This window comes from Phaseolus vulgaris, chromosome 7 (genome assembly GCF_000499845.2).
Source record: "Phaseolus vulgaris cultivar G19833 chromosome 7, P. vulgaris v2.0, whole genome shotgun sequence".
Classification (NCBI taxonomy): domain Eukaryota; kingdom Viridiplantae; phylum Streptophyta; class Magnoliopsida; order Fabales; family Fabaceae; genus Phaseolus; species Phaseolus vulgaris.
Window position 1 is genome coordinate 12,285,637 of NC_023753.2, and position 12,044 is coordinate 12,297,680.

Genomic DNA, 12,044 nt, shown 5'->3' on the forward strand with positions numbered 1-12,044 from the left:
AAATATTTTTTAAAAAAAAAACTAAGGAAAAGCCGAATCGTTTGTTTTTTACTTTTTGCATGCAATGCAAATGATGAAAATTTATGGTAATGGTGCAATTCGGTTTCATTATTACATATATGGGTAAAAAAAAAAGTTTATTATTGTATATAGGTAAGTTGTGAGCATAGGAAACGAATTTATTAAGTGAGATATTTTAAATTTGCACGATTTTATATATACAAGAAATAAATTGTTAAAGAAAATAATGATTTTGATTATTATTATAAAGTTATGGTGTTTTCTACAAGTTTGTTAAGATCATATATTAATTAATTGAAGTTGTGGTCCTACCATCATTCAATTATACTAATAATAATAATTAATAAAAATTTAAAGATCACTTAATTTGACATATTGGGACATCTACCACCAAATTGCTTGCAAGTGTTTTTGTCACTCAAATAATTAAACCAATGAAATTTGTTAAATTCCAACCATTAAAAGAGTGACTCGTCCCTCACAACAAAACCGCCAACTAGTGTACCATGTAATAACACCATCTTCTTTCGATGGGGATTTCTTGGAGAACTAAGTGAGGTTTGCAAAAGCTTAATGGATGAATGGAGCAAGAAGAACTTATAAGAAGTTATGGATTTCTTGGAGTAGCCGTGAGGTGTAGGCAAAGTGATTGGTGAGATCAAATCACTTGGAAAAGAGGGAAGATATTAAAAGGTGTATATCCTAAAGAGGCTAGACAAATGAGAGTTATAAGCGTCAAATTCAACAATATAACTCTAATTGTATTGATCTAAATTTTGGATAGCTAAACACCTCCTTTTACAGGTAAAGAGGCCAACCAAAGGTTACATGAGAAACGATGGGAAAATTCAAAAATAAAGGATTCAAAGTTGGCACCTACTTAAGTCACATGACAAACATGTTTGATGAGTGCATCTTGTGACCTAATTAGGTCTAATAACTGACCTAGGGTTTAGTGTGAATTGTAATTAAGCCTAATTATACTATATGTATGCTTTAGAAACCTAACCCTAATCATAATATAATCAATGACAAAATGCAAGCTAGAATTCCAGTATACTTCTAAACAAGAATTTTAAATTGTACTATAGATTGTATCACTAGGTTATGTTTCATTCAAACACGTATTGGAGTAACATAGTTCCACTCATCTTGGAATCTTCTAGCCATTTCCCTAGTGGTTGATCCTTTACTCAGAGTTCTGCCATCATCACCATGACTCATTAAAAAATTAACCAAATACACCACGTCTCAATAAAAAAAAATCAAAATGCACAATGGATAAAAATTTAACTCAAGTTCTTTCAACACCTGCACGACTCCTAAAGAAATTTAATTTTCAAATCAACTGAAGTCGTATAGCATAAACACGTTTTTTTCCAAACCTAAAATCACTCAAAAGACCACAACTTCAATTAATTAATTTCTAATCTTAACAAACACCCCACAACTTTATAATAATAATCAAAATATTTTTTATTGACTTCTTCTTAATAAATATGAATTTGTGTAAATTTAGAAAAATTTCATTAAATAAAATCGTTTCATAATGACCACAACTTATACTTATATACGTAATAACTTATTTTTAATCATATTCGTAATAACTAAACCGAATTGCACTATTAATTAATTTTCCTTGCAAATGGTAGGGCAAAGTGTTTTGAAAAGTTAAGGAGGGAAGTAATAAGTGGCGGCAAAAGAACAATGGCAATAACAGTTACACTTGTTTCATTCTCCTTCTGTTCTAACTCTCCTCGTCCACTCTAGCTTCCTCATCCCTAATCTTTTTCCTTCGCTTTCCAATTCCAAACCCTAATTTTTTCCATCTCTCTCTCGTTCTCTATCTCTTCCACTTTTTTTTTTTTCTCGCTAATCGCTCAGCGTTCTGATCGCAGATCGTCGGAGATTTTAAGGTGTAATGGCACTTTATGAAGCACTTCTGCTGTAGGAAAGCCATTTTGATGACTGGGAACTGCATGTAAGTAAAGCGGAGAACGATTTCGTGAGTATCTACCTCCTCTAACTGAATTATCTTCTGGTTTCAACTCAATTGTATCGAACAAGGGTTTGTCTTTTGCATTTTTGGTGAATAGAATTTGGCTTTGATATTCCTAACAGAGATGTGTCTTGTTACCTATCGTGAACATATAATTAAGTGCTACTAGTTTGATTAATTTATGCCATTTTTGTTCAAGGATTTTTGTGTTTCATTTATTGTACTCTTGATCTATTGTTTTCTTTATCAGCTAATGGTGCTCTGTTTTATGCGAATGTTTCTTTGTCTGTGAATGATAATTAGTGGGTGGTGGTGAAAACTAAATGGAATAATATAACTTTTGCACTTAACTGAATAACAAGGTAAGGTCTATCTTTTTATTTCTTTGCAGATATCCTAGGTATCCTCCATAGGAGACAGTCATGCTTGAACTTGGTAGGACTTGGACAACAAAGTTCTTCCTTCGAGTATTTGATACACCTATATACTCAAGGTTTGAATTCAAGATACAATATATCAAATTCTAATTGTTGGCTTATTGCAATTTTTGAATGGGAAAAAAATACAAATAAAAGTACGGAACTAAATATGTCAGTGATAATAATCTTAAACTCCTCTTATCCTCTAAACAATCTTGTAGAGAATCCAGTATTTTGGCGTTTAGATGGCTTTATTTTGGATGAATGGGTCAGTATCAGCCACTCTAAACTTTGTAACTGGGCTTTGCTTATGTTTTGACAGATTATCTTTCTTAATATTTATATACATTCCTATTGGATGAATTTGTAGGCATTTAAAAATAAAAAGGTATAATAGATACTGGTAGACCACAGACATAAATTATTGTTTATAAGTTCCTTCTCAACTATCAGTTTAGTTTGGTTGTATTTCTTTATCAAAGCCCATATTTAAGATTTCGAAGCTAGACTTAAACCAGTCCATGCATACCCATTACATATGAAGCTTTTGAATATATTGTTGTAATTAATCGTTGTAACTTGTTAAATAAGATGAGAACAGAAGACAAGTAAACATCTTAAGACACAATGGAATCTGACAAATTTGCCATAATATATATGACCCATGCATAATATTGTGAAAAAGGGATCATATTTTGCTTGAAATTTTTTGTTCTGTAATGATGGTTCTATGAACTTGGAGGTATTGAATCTAAGTTTACTTGGACTTAGTCTTAAGTGTTGGTTGTATTCTTGTATCTGACACATGTATGCACAATTTTTTCTCTTGGAGAATCATAGCCATGAATGCTTATTTTTAGTGTATGACATCTTAAAGTATAGGGAAAAGATTGTTTAAAGGTTCAATTAATCTGATCAGCACCCAAGTGCTTGGGGAACCTTCCCTTAAAGTATCAAGGTGAACATGATTGTTCTTGCACAATTCAGTGGACCAATCACCACTCTGGGAGCCACTTGACTTGTGTTTGTGTTTGACCATGGGAGTCAGTGGGTCTTCAACTGTGATGGAGCTTGGTTTCATACAAATGCTGGCCAAGCTCCCACCACCACTAGAGCTGCTAGACTTTGGCGCTCATACAGTGCCCAATATTAAGCTGGCTGTTAAGAGGGTATAGCCGCGCTAGTTAAGTATTTCACTAAGCATGTCATACTATTCTATGCAAAACTTAGGCTACTTTCGGTTCCACAGAAGGAAAATAAAAATAAAAAATGAAATAGGGTGAAAACTGTACTTTTTCGTTTGAGGACAAAGAAAAATAAGAAAAAAATCTAGAAGAATAAGAAATCATCATGCCATAATAGTTCACCATTCAACTTAGTAATTGAGGGTTGGTTTATGGAAAAAATATAAAAAATGTAAATCTGTCTTTATTTAGGCCAAATGTCTAGTTTAGGGTTCTCTTAAAATATTTGGAGACCCTTTTCTAATAATGAAAATTGGACCCTTCCAACACTCTGCTTTGTGCCAAGGGCATCAGGCTTGGAGTGTGACAAGTGTAAGTGACCCATCAATGAATTTAGGATAAACTTTGATATCACTTTATAATTTGTGTTTAGAGTCTAATTCAAACCCACAAAACTAACTTGTTAGGTGAAAATTATCCAAGTTTTGTAAATTTTATTTAAGCCATATCTTTAGTTGATGCGCTACTAGATCCCCACCCTTGAAATTGCAATTAAGACAACCTCTGAAGAGTCTGCTAGCAAGACAAGCTAGGATTTAAGCTGTATTTCCAACAAAAACTGTGGTATATTGAATGCTAATTGGAAGCTTTATCCATCAAAACTATTTTTTTTAATGTCTGATAAAATTATTGTTTGAAGGACTGAGTTTTGTGTTGTAAGACAACCTTTGGCTCTTGAATTGAATTTGTGCGTAATTAAAATGAACTGAATTTTTCGCTAGTTACATATTCTTACTTCAAGATGTCTCTTGTATTTTGTAGATGAGCATGGGCCGTGAACGTAGTTCTCATAGCCCTCTCATAACAAACATCTAGTGGTTAACTAGTCATTTAAAAGAGGTACATTTATTGCTTCTCCTGCTTGTTATTTTTCCTATCATATGTATATGTATGTGTATTTATATATATTGTAGGAGAATAATTAAACCTACATGACATGAATGAATAAACTTTTGTTATTGATTTCTGCTATTTGTGTTTATTATCAACTATTTATACTGATAAAAATGCAATAGTTACTATTGATTTTAATATAATGTCAGCATGTTTTTAATGAATGTATGTTTCATGCTTGAATAGAAATGCTTTACAGGTCAATCCCGCTTGTTATGGGATTTCATATCCTAAACTGAAAATTCTTCTATTTTCTTTGTAACATTCTGTATATACTTTTCATGTTAGAAAAAAGACTACTTGAAGGTGCTGAGACATGCTATTCAATGATCTTTTGTTACTCAGGAGCCAACAATTACCTTAGGAAGTTGGATCTTCAATATTATTAGCTTTTGATGGTAAATATCTTAGCTGCATGTCCCATTATTATTGTTTTCATTTTCCTCTCTTTGCTAACCTACTTGCTGTAAAATGCAATCTGGCTTGAAGAGGACGAGGTGCATGTTCCTTTTGATCAAATCCTCTGACACAAACAAATCCTGAAATGAAGCATGAAATTGTTAAGAACCATTACAAGGTTGGTAGATGCAGATGAGTACTAATCACTGAATGAAGCATCTAGAATGTGGCTCAATATTTCCGGAAACTATATCGGTTGACTAGTTGTATATTGTATCACTTGGAAATGATGATACATACATTGACACAAACATCTGGATTTATCTTTTTATTGGAGAAGGTAATCACGTAGTTGTGGAATTTGAAGGTGTAGATGATGGTTTAATATGACATTGTTATAAATGTTGTGAGAATAGCTTATGATTATTATTTATCATTTTCCTTAATTGTTGACATTTGATAGTTATGAAAATTTTGCTAAACCTAGAGTTACACCCTAGTCTAGTAATTTATTTTGGTCCCTGGTGAATTGGCTTCCGATACTGAATTGGTGATCATTTGGAAGAGATAACTGGTGCATTATATTTTTTAGCAAATCCATTGCCAAATACTGCTTTCTTTCATTTATGTGAACTTATATATACCTGCTGAGCATGTACGGTATTGAGTTGAAATTCTCATTGAGTTAGGTTTGGTAAATTTAGATTTTAGTATGCCCCATTTATTGAGGTAACTAGTTGAAATGTTCTATTATTTCCTTTGTTAACAAAGTTTAGCATGGCAAATGAAGAAATGCTTAAGACTGAAAATATGATAAATAGAGCTTATGAGATTTGATTACATTTTAATGTTAAATAAACAACTCATATAGGAGTTTTCCAATACAACCATACTACCTATATTTAATACCTATTCTAACTCTCCACCAAGCTAGAGCATACAAATTGTATGTACTAAGCTTGGAGCAAATAAATTCAATGTGAGGTCCCCTTAAGGATTACCTATATTTAATACCTATTCTAACACTCTCCATCAAGCTAGAGCATACAAATTGTATGTACCAAGCTTGGAACAAATAAATTCAATCTAAGCTTGGAACAATTAAATTCAATTTGAGGTCCCTTAAGGATTACCTATATTTGATACCTATCCTAACACTCTCCATCAAGCTAGAGCATACAAATTGTATGTACCAAGCTTGGAACAAATAAATTCAATCTAAGTTGGAACAATTAAATTCAATTCGAGGTCCCCTTATGGATTACCTATATTTAATACCTATCCTAACACTCTCCATCAAGCTAGAGCATACAAATTGTATGTACCAAGCTTGGAACAAATAATCAATCCGAGGTCCCCTTGAGGATCTGGTGGTTAACACATCTGCAAGTTGATCATTGGATCTGACAAACTTAGTATATATTTCTTGACAACAACTTTTCCTGAATAAAATGACAATCAAGTTCTATGTGTTCAATCCTCTCATGGAACATTGGATTAGAAGCAATGTGGAGAGCAACTTGGTTATCACAATAAATCTTCGTTTGTTGGATCTTACAAAATTTTAATTCTTGAAGAAATTGTTTCACTCATACAAGTTCACAAGTAAGAGACGACATTGCCCTATATTTAGCTTCGACACTAGATCAGACAAGCACATTTTGTTTCTTGCTTTTCCAAGAAATGATGTTTCCTCCAATGAGAACACAATACCCTATAGTGCAATCTCCAATATAAGGAACAAGTGCCTTTTGTCCTTCCATCTTCAATATCCTGCTCTCCTCAAGTTTGAGATCATCCAGTTGACAAGTTATCTGCTCTATCAGAGAACATATAATAATTATAATTATATGTTTACTGAAAATTCCATTCCTTTAATACAACACATTACCTGAGGTAGCAAAGCATTCACAACTGCTGGCTCTAATCTTTTGCTTCTCTACAAATCTACTATTTTTAATGTAGATATCTGGCATTTCTTCATTTGACTGTGATAGAAATCTTTTTGTCTTTTTTCCTTGCATCCTGTGGATTCTCCTTAGACATTTTTTTTTCTTGGAGACCTTCCACTGACTTTTGCATGGCATCTATTTTCTGTTTTTTGCTTTCTAATGACATCTTTGGTGGGAATTACACCTTTGAAATTTTCATCAGCTTGTAAAGTCTTTTGGGACCCGGAAGTATCAAAAGAATCTGTGGCCGAGTCATGTTTGTTCTTAGTGCTTTTGCAATATTTTCTCTTGGAACCCTTTGCTTCAATGGAATTGGAGAGGATGTTAGGCACCAACTGAGAACCCTTTGCAGTATTGCGAAAAATCCTTTCTCCTGTCTTCTGCAGGTTTTCAAACCATGTTTTTTAGAGGATATTATCAATTTCCTTTGCATAATGAATGTACTGCTGCATAAATCCATTATTTCCTTCCTGGTTCAGACCAGAATTTCCCTTGCCACAGATGTTGTTAGAACGCTTTTGGTCCACATATGTTGTAGAAATTGTCGCAGATGATGGATCAACAATTTGCTGTTGCTGTCCATCACAATATTCCTGAACTTCATTTTCTCTGGAAGTAACCAATTCTTTTCGTTTGTCTTTCTCCTGACTTGTGCATTCAGTTATCGTGTAATCCGATATTGTACAAAACTGGTTGTTCACAAATTTGATTTGATCAATCATTTTTGGTACTGATGGGACAAAATTGGTAAAACTAGCAGTTGCACCAGCTTCAGCTATTGGCACGGAGTTCAGATTATAATCATGGTAAGAATCACCTGTAACTGCAGTTTTAGTGACTCACCAATCAATTGCTGAACTCATAACGAATGCAAGAAGGTAGTGCTCAAACAGCTAAAAGAAATGGAGTTTGTTGTGGTTTAACATCACAATTTTTATCATGTCTCTTTGCTGCTTACTTGATGTGTGAGGGATATCTGTTATAGGTATTCACAATGTAGAAAAATAATAAATTAATTATTAAAGAAAGTTATTGTCTATATTCATCATCAATGTTTATAAATTCATGCTATTTTAAAGAGCAATCACTTTTTTTTATATCACTTTATGTGCACCAAATATCTTTTGGGTTTCTGTGAGTGTCAAATAGTACCGGTACTTTTCTCTCCCCCGTCCCTCTTTCATTACACTGTTGTATTTCTTTTTCTTTTTTAGGATCTTTATAACAAACTGAAGGTTTGTTAGCTTAACTGAACTCTATTAGTTACAGTTTGGTATCCTTACTACGGTTAGCTTCTCTACTGTAGTTAGTTTTCAGCTTACTTAGCTCATCTTTTTACAGTTTATAAATAACTGAAGCTTACTATAGTAAATTAGGTTTTATAATTCTCATTCATAAGAAATCAATTTCGGTCCCTACTCTATTATTCTAATATAGTATCACCAAACAACTCTAACCTGCCCTTGTTCTCTTCTCCTCCTCTATTAGTGGCTTCACTCAATCTTTGAAAAGCTTTTGCTTTAAATAACGGATTATTAAATGCTGTTGGAGATCTCACATCTTCTAGAGATTAAGACATTTCATAGTTTATAAGTGGGTGCAAACCTTACCTTATAAGCTCGGTTTTATGAAGTTGAGTTAGGCTTAAAGTCCACTTCTTAATATGATATCACAACCATTTAGAGCCTATCCTAGTGAGTGATTGTTGGGCTTATCAGGCTACCTGCTATCGGGCCGCTATCAGACCACTCATAATATATAGTCTCATGCACGAGTTGGTAGCCTCAACGTGAGGGGTGTGTGTAGGAGATCCCACATCGACTAGAGATTAAGACACTTCATAGTTTATAAATAGGTGCAAACCTCACCTTATAAGTCGATTTTATGAGGTTGAATTAGGTTTAAAGTTCACTTCTTAATATCCTTAATATCCTCAATATCTTCATTTTGATTGGTAGAAAATATTTTTAAAATCTTTATGTTCATTTCAACATATTTTTATTTCCTTATTTCAATAAGTTTGATTGTTACAAAGAGGTGATGAGAATATAAATAAAGAAATTCTTTATTTCTCTATGTAGTTAATTTGGTATGAGAGCTTCTGATCTTGGGACATTGAAGTCAATGGTGGGCCAGAAAGGTGTGCCCTACAGTGACAATCACAATGCCAATAGTTGCGTTGCCAGTGAGTTGCTATGCAATGTCATGCGCCACCACCAAAGTTAGTCTGTGTAGCCTATACAGTTAGCTCCAGTGAAGCCCCCTCACTTTTGTTACCACCACATACAGGTTTGTCTAAACATCATGAGCCCAGCCCAAAGGGCGATGATGTTCCATTTGACTTCGATTTGAGTATATTTGCACCCACTTATATAACTATAATTTGGCATATTTCTAATTAATGTAGGATTTCTAGCACACCTCTTTGTGCCAAGAATTGGATATCTCGAATGTAAGAATAGAGAGGGGTTCGATAACGAGTGACACGATAGACCCAACAAATCTTGTTAGGATATGTTTTGATACCATATTAGAAAGTGGAAGTATAACTCAATCTCACAAAACTAGATTATAAAGTGAGATTTGTATTTATTTATATGTTATAAAATAGTCATATTTTTAATCAATATGAGATCTTCGACAAGAAATAAAATCTCTTATTTTTTGCAAAATTTTCCAAATTGTTGATGTTCTCACTAAAAGCCTTGCCTCCTACTCAATTCACGACTCTTTGGCTCAAGCTTAGAGTTGCGGATTTGTATGCTCACTCTTAAAAAGTGTATTTTAAGCTTAACTCAACCTTACAAAACCGGTTTGTAAGGTGAGGTTTGAACTCACTTATATATTATGAATTAACCTTATCTCTAGTGGATGTGAGATCTCTGATACTCACCACCACACTCTTGAGCTTGTAGGGGTGTATTGGAGTATATACATTACTCAGTTGTATTTCTTTTTCTTTTCTGGAATCTCTGGAACAAATCAGTTTTGTTATCTTTACTACAGTTAGCTTCTTTACTATAGTTAGTTCAGCATAGTTAGCTCATCTTTGTGAAGTTATAAATAGCTCAAACTTACTATAGTAAAATACGTTTTGTAACTTCTTATTCATATTGTAATCAGACTCTCTCTACTGTTAATCTAATATGGATATTAAACTACTTTATGCAAATTAACCGTTATGGAACCTAAAGATTTAGTTCACTATCAATATATTAGTTTAAGCTTGAGTGGCTAAATGTGACATGAAATTGAGTTGTTTAATATTCATTTGTCTAAAGTTTATTGTGTTTGAATAAGCGGAATAACATTAGAAAGGCATATCTCTAAGATTCTATCTGTAGTTGAATTGCAGAAAAAAAGTAAGTTACCATTTGGTATCTCAGAGAAGATGCCCTCCAGTTTGTTTGGGACTGGACAGTGAATGTCTTCGTTGAGCTAGCTGTCTGAAGCTGAATGGATATTGCATCTCTGTAAATCTGCACCGCTAGCCTGAGGATAAAACTCTGTCAGCATTGAATTACTTGATGCTATGTTATTGCTCGCATCCAAATTCCTGTTAGCAGAAGCTATATTATTTGCGTTCTTTAGCAGTAGTTCAAAGGTGTTACTGTTTGATCCATTGTTCTCATAGGGCCACGGCTGAATGTAGGAGCCTGGAATGTGATCCAGAACACTATTTCCATCCATTAAGTTGCCATCTAATGTTTTCTTTTCTGTTCGGCTAGTTTGTCCAATTAGAGGGAGATTCTAACTTGGTCCTGGGTAATGCAGCAATTTCTCATTCATCTAATAACTTCCAGCTACAGGAATTTCTTGATAATTTGCTCTTCTCATTTGGTTCATTGACCACTCTGATGGTGTATTGGATCTTAGTAGAGTGAGCTTGTCGGGGGTGATGTTCATTTCATACTGTTTCTCATCTTTGCCCAGAAGTTGTTTTCCAAAGTTTATTGAAATCCTGAAATTACCGGGAAATGAAGTATGTTAGTTTGTGATGGATATGATACAAAACATACACCCAACACTCCTATTTATACTAATATTCTGGATCAGGTACAAATGCAAAACTAGAAGGCCAATAAGACAATTCTTATTCTTAACAACATTTGATAATATGTTACATAAATTGTTAGGGTGAAAAGGCAAGACAAGATAAACACGCATAGAAAATATGGTATCTGATGAGCCATATTCGACAATTAAGCAAGAAACAGTTTTAAACTCCCATTTCAAACTCTGAAAACTTGATCTGAAGCATATACGTGTTTTCCTAAGTCATTTTTTTTCCGACTACGATTCAAAACTCTATTTTGAAATAATTAGCTTAATAGAAAAATGAGGATGTTCTGAAGTAAATCCTTATCATCGCAGCTAAATGCTATACCAAATCATGGTCGTGTTCCACATCTGAAGCAACATTCATTTGTCCACCACTTAGATTAGATTCAGCAGTGAAGACGTCAAACATACGTCAACGTAAATGTTAATTCAATGTCTATTAACATGGATAAAATTTCACAGTTATCAAACTCATCACTGTTTCAAGCTATATCAGGTTGATGTTTTAAGTTATAGTACTTTGAATTCACATAAAATTGTGTAGGTGATGTTACTCTAAACGTAACATTGCAAGTAGAAAAATCAATGGTGAAGGCAAAGAATAAGATGCATAAAAATGAATAGGATAAATAAGTAGAGGCAAGACTGGATGATGCATCTGCTAATGCGTGGTAGGATTGTAAATCACGGGCGTTTGAATGATCATTTTAAATTCTACATTATGTATCAGATCAACAGACATTGCCATTAACACTTAAAAACGTCCAAACAACACATTAAACACCATAAATAAAGACGATAAACTAGCAGAACATTCAAAGCCTAAAAAAAGATTCATCTTCTATCGTTTATTATGCTTAGACCATATAGTTCAAACAAGGGTGATTGGTGTTATTCCTATCTATATTCTCAACATACCTTCAACTAAAAATATGAAGATATTTAAGGAAAAGGGCCAATGATCACCCAAACATGCATTTTTTCAGCTCCTTAGAATCAACAACTACTGACTGATCTCAGCAAAAAGAGAAAAATAAAAGGTAAATGAAGAGCC

The 12,044-nt window shown here is 33.5% G+C and overlaps 2 long non-coding RNA genes across 3 annotated transcripts in view; one reads left to right on the forward strand and one right to left on the reverse strand.

Annotated features, from left to right (window-relative positions):
* Positions 1 to 1,676: 1,676 nt before the first annotated feature.
* On the forward strand, positions 1,677 to 10,650 carry LOC137828677 (uncharacterized). Of its 2 annotated transcripts, none has more exons than XR_011083943.1 (7): positions 1,677 to 2,026; positions 2,412 to 2,513; positions 4,446 to 4,523; positions 4,866 to 4,975; positions 5,067 to 5,316; positions 9,010 to 9,217; positions 10,273 to 10,650. It is a non-coding gene; the product is annotated as an uncharacterized lncRNA (long non-coding RNA). The 2 variants fall into 2 exon arrangements; XR_011083944.1 differs by lacking the exon at positions 10,273 to 10,650 and adding an exon at positions 9,336 to 9,555.
* The window catches only part of LOC137828678 (uncharacterized), a 6,426-nt gene continuing 727 nt past the window's right edge, over positions 6,346 to 12,044 (reverse strand). Inside the window, exons 3-5 of the long non-coding RNA XR_011083945.1 lie at positions 10,300 to 10,889; positions 6,868 to 7,751; positions 6,346 to 6,790 (exon numbers count right to left, since the gene is read on the reverse strand). This is a non-coding gene — a long non-coding RNA (uncharacterized lncRNA). The remainder of the gene's footprint in view (positions 6,791 to 6,867; positions 7,752 to 10,299; positions 10,890 to 12,044) is intronic.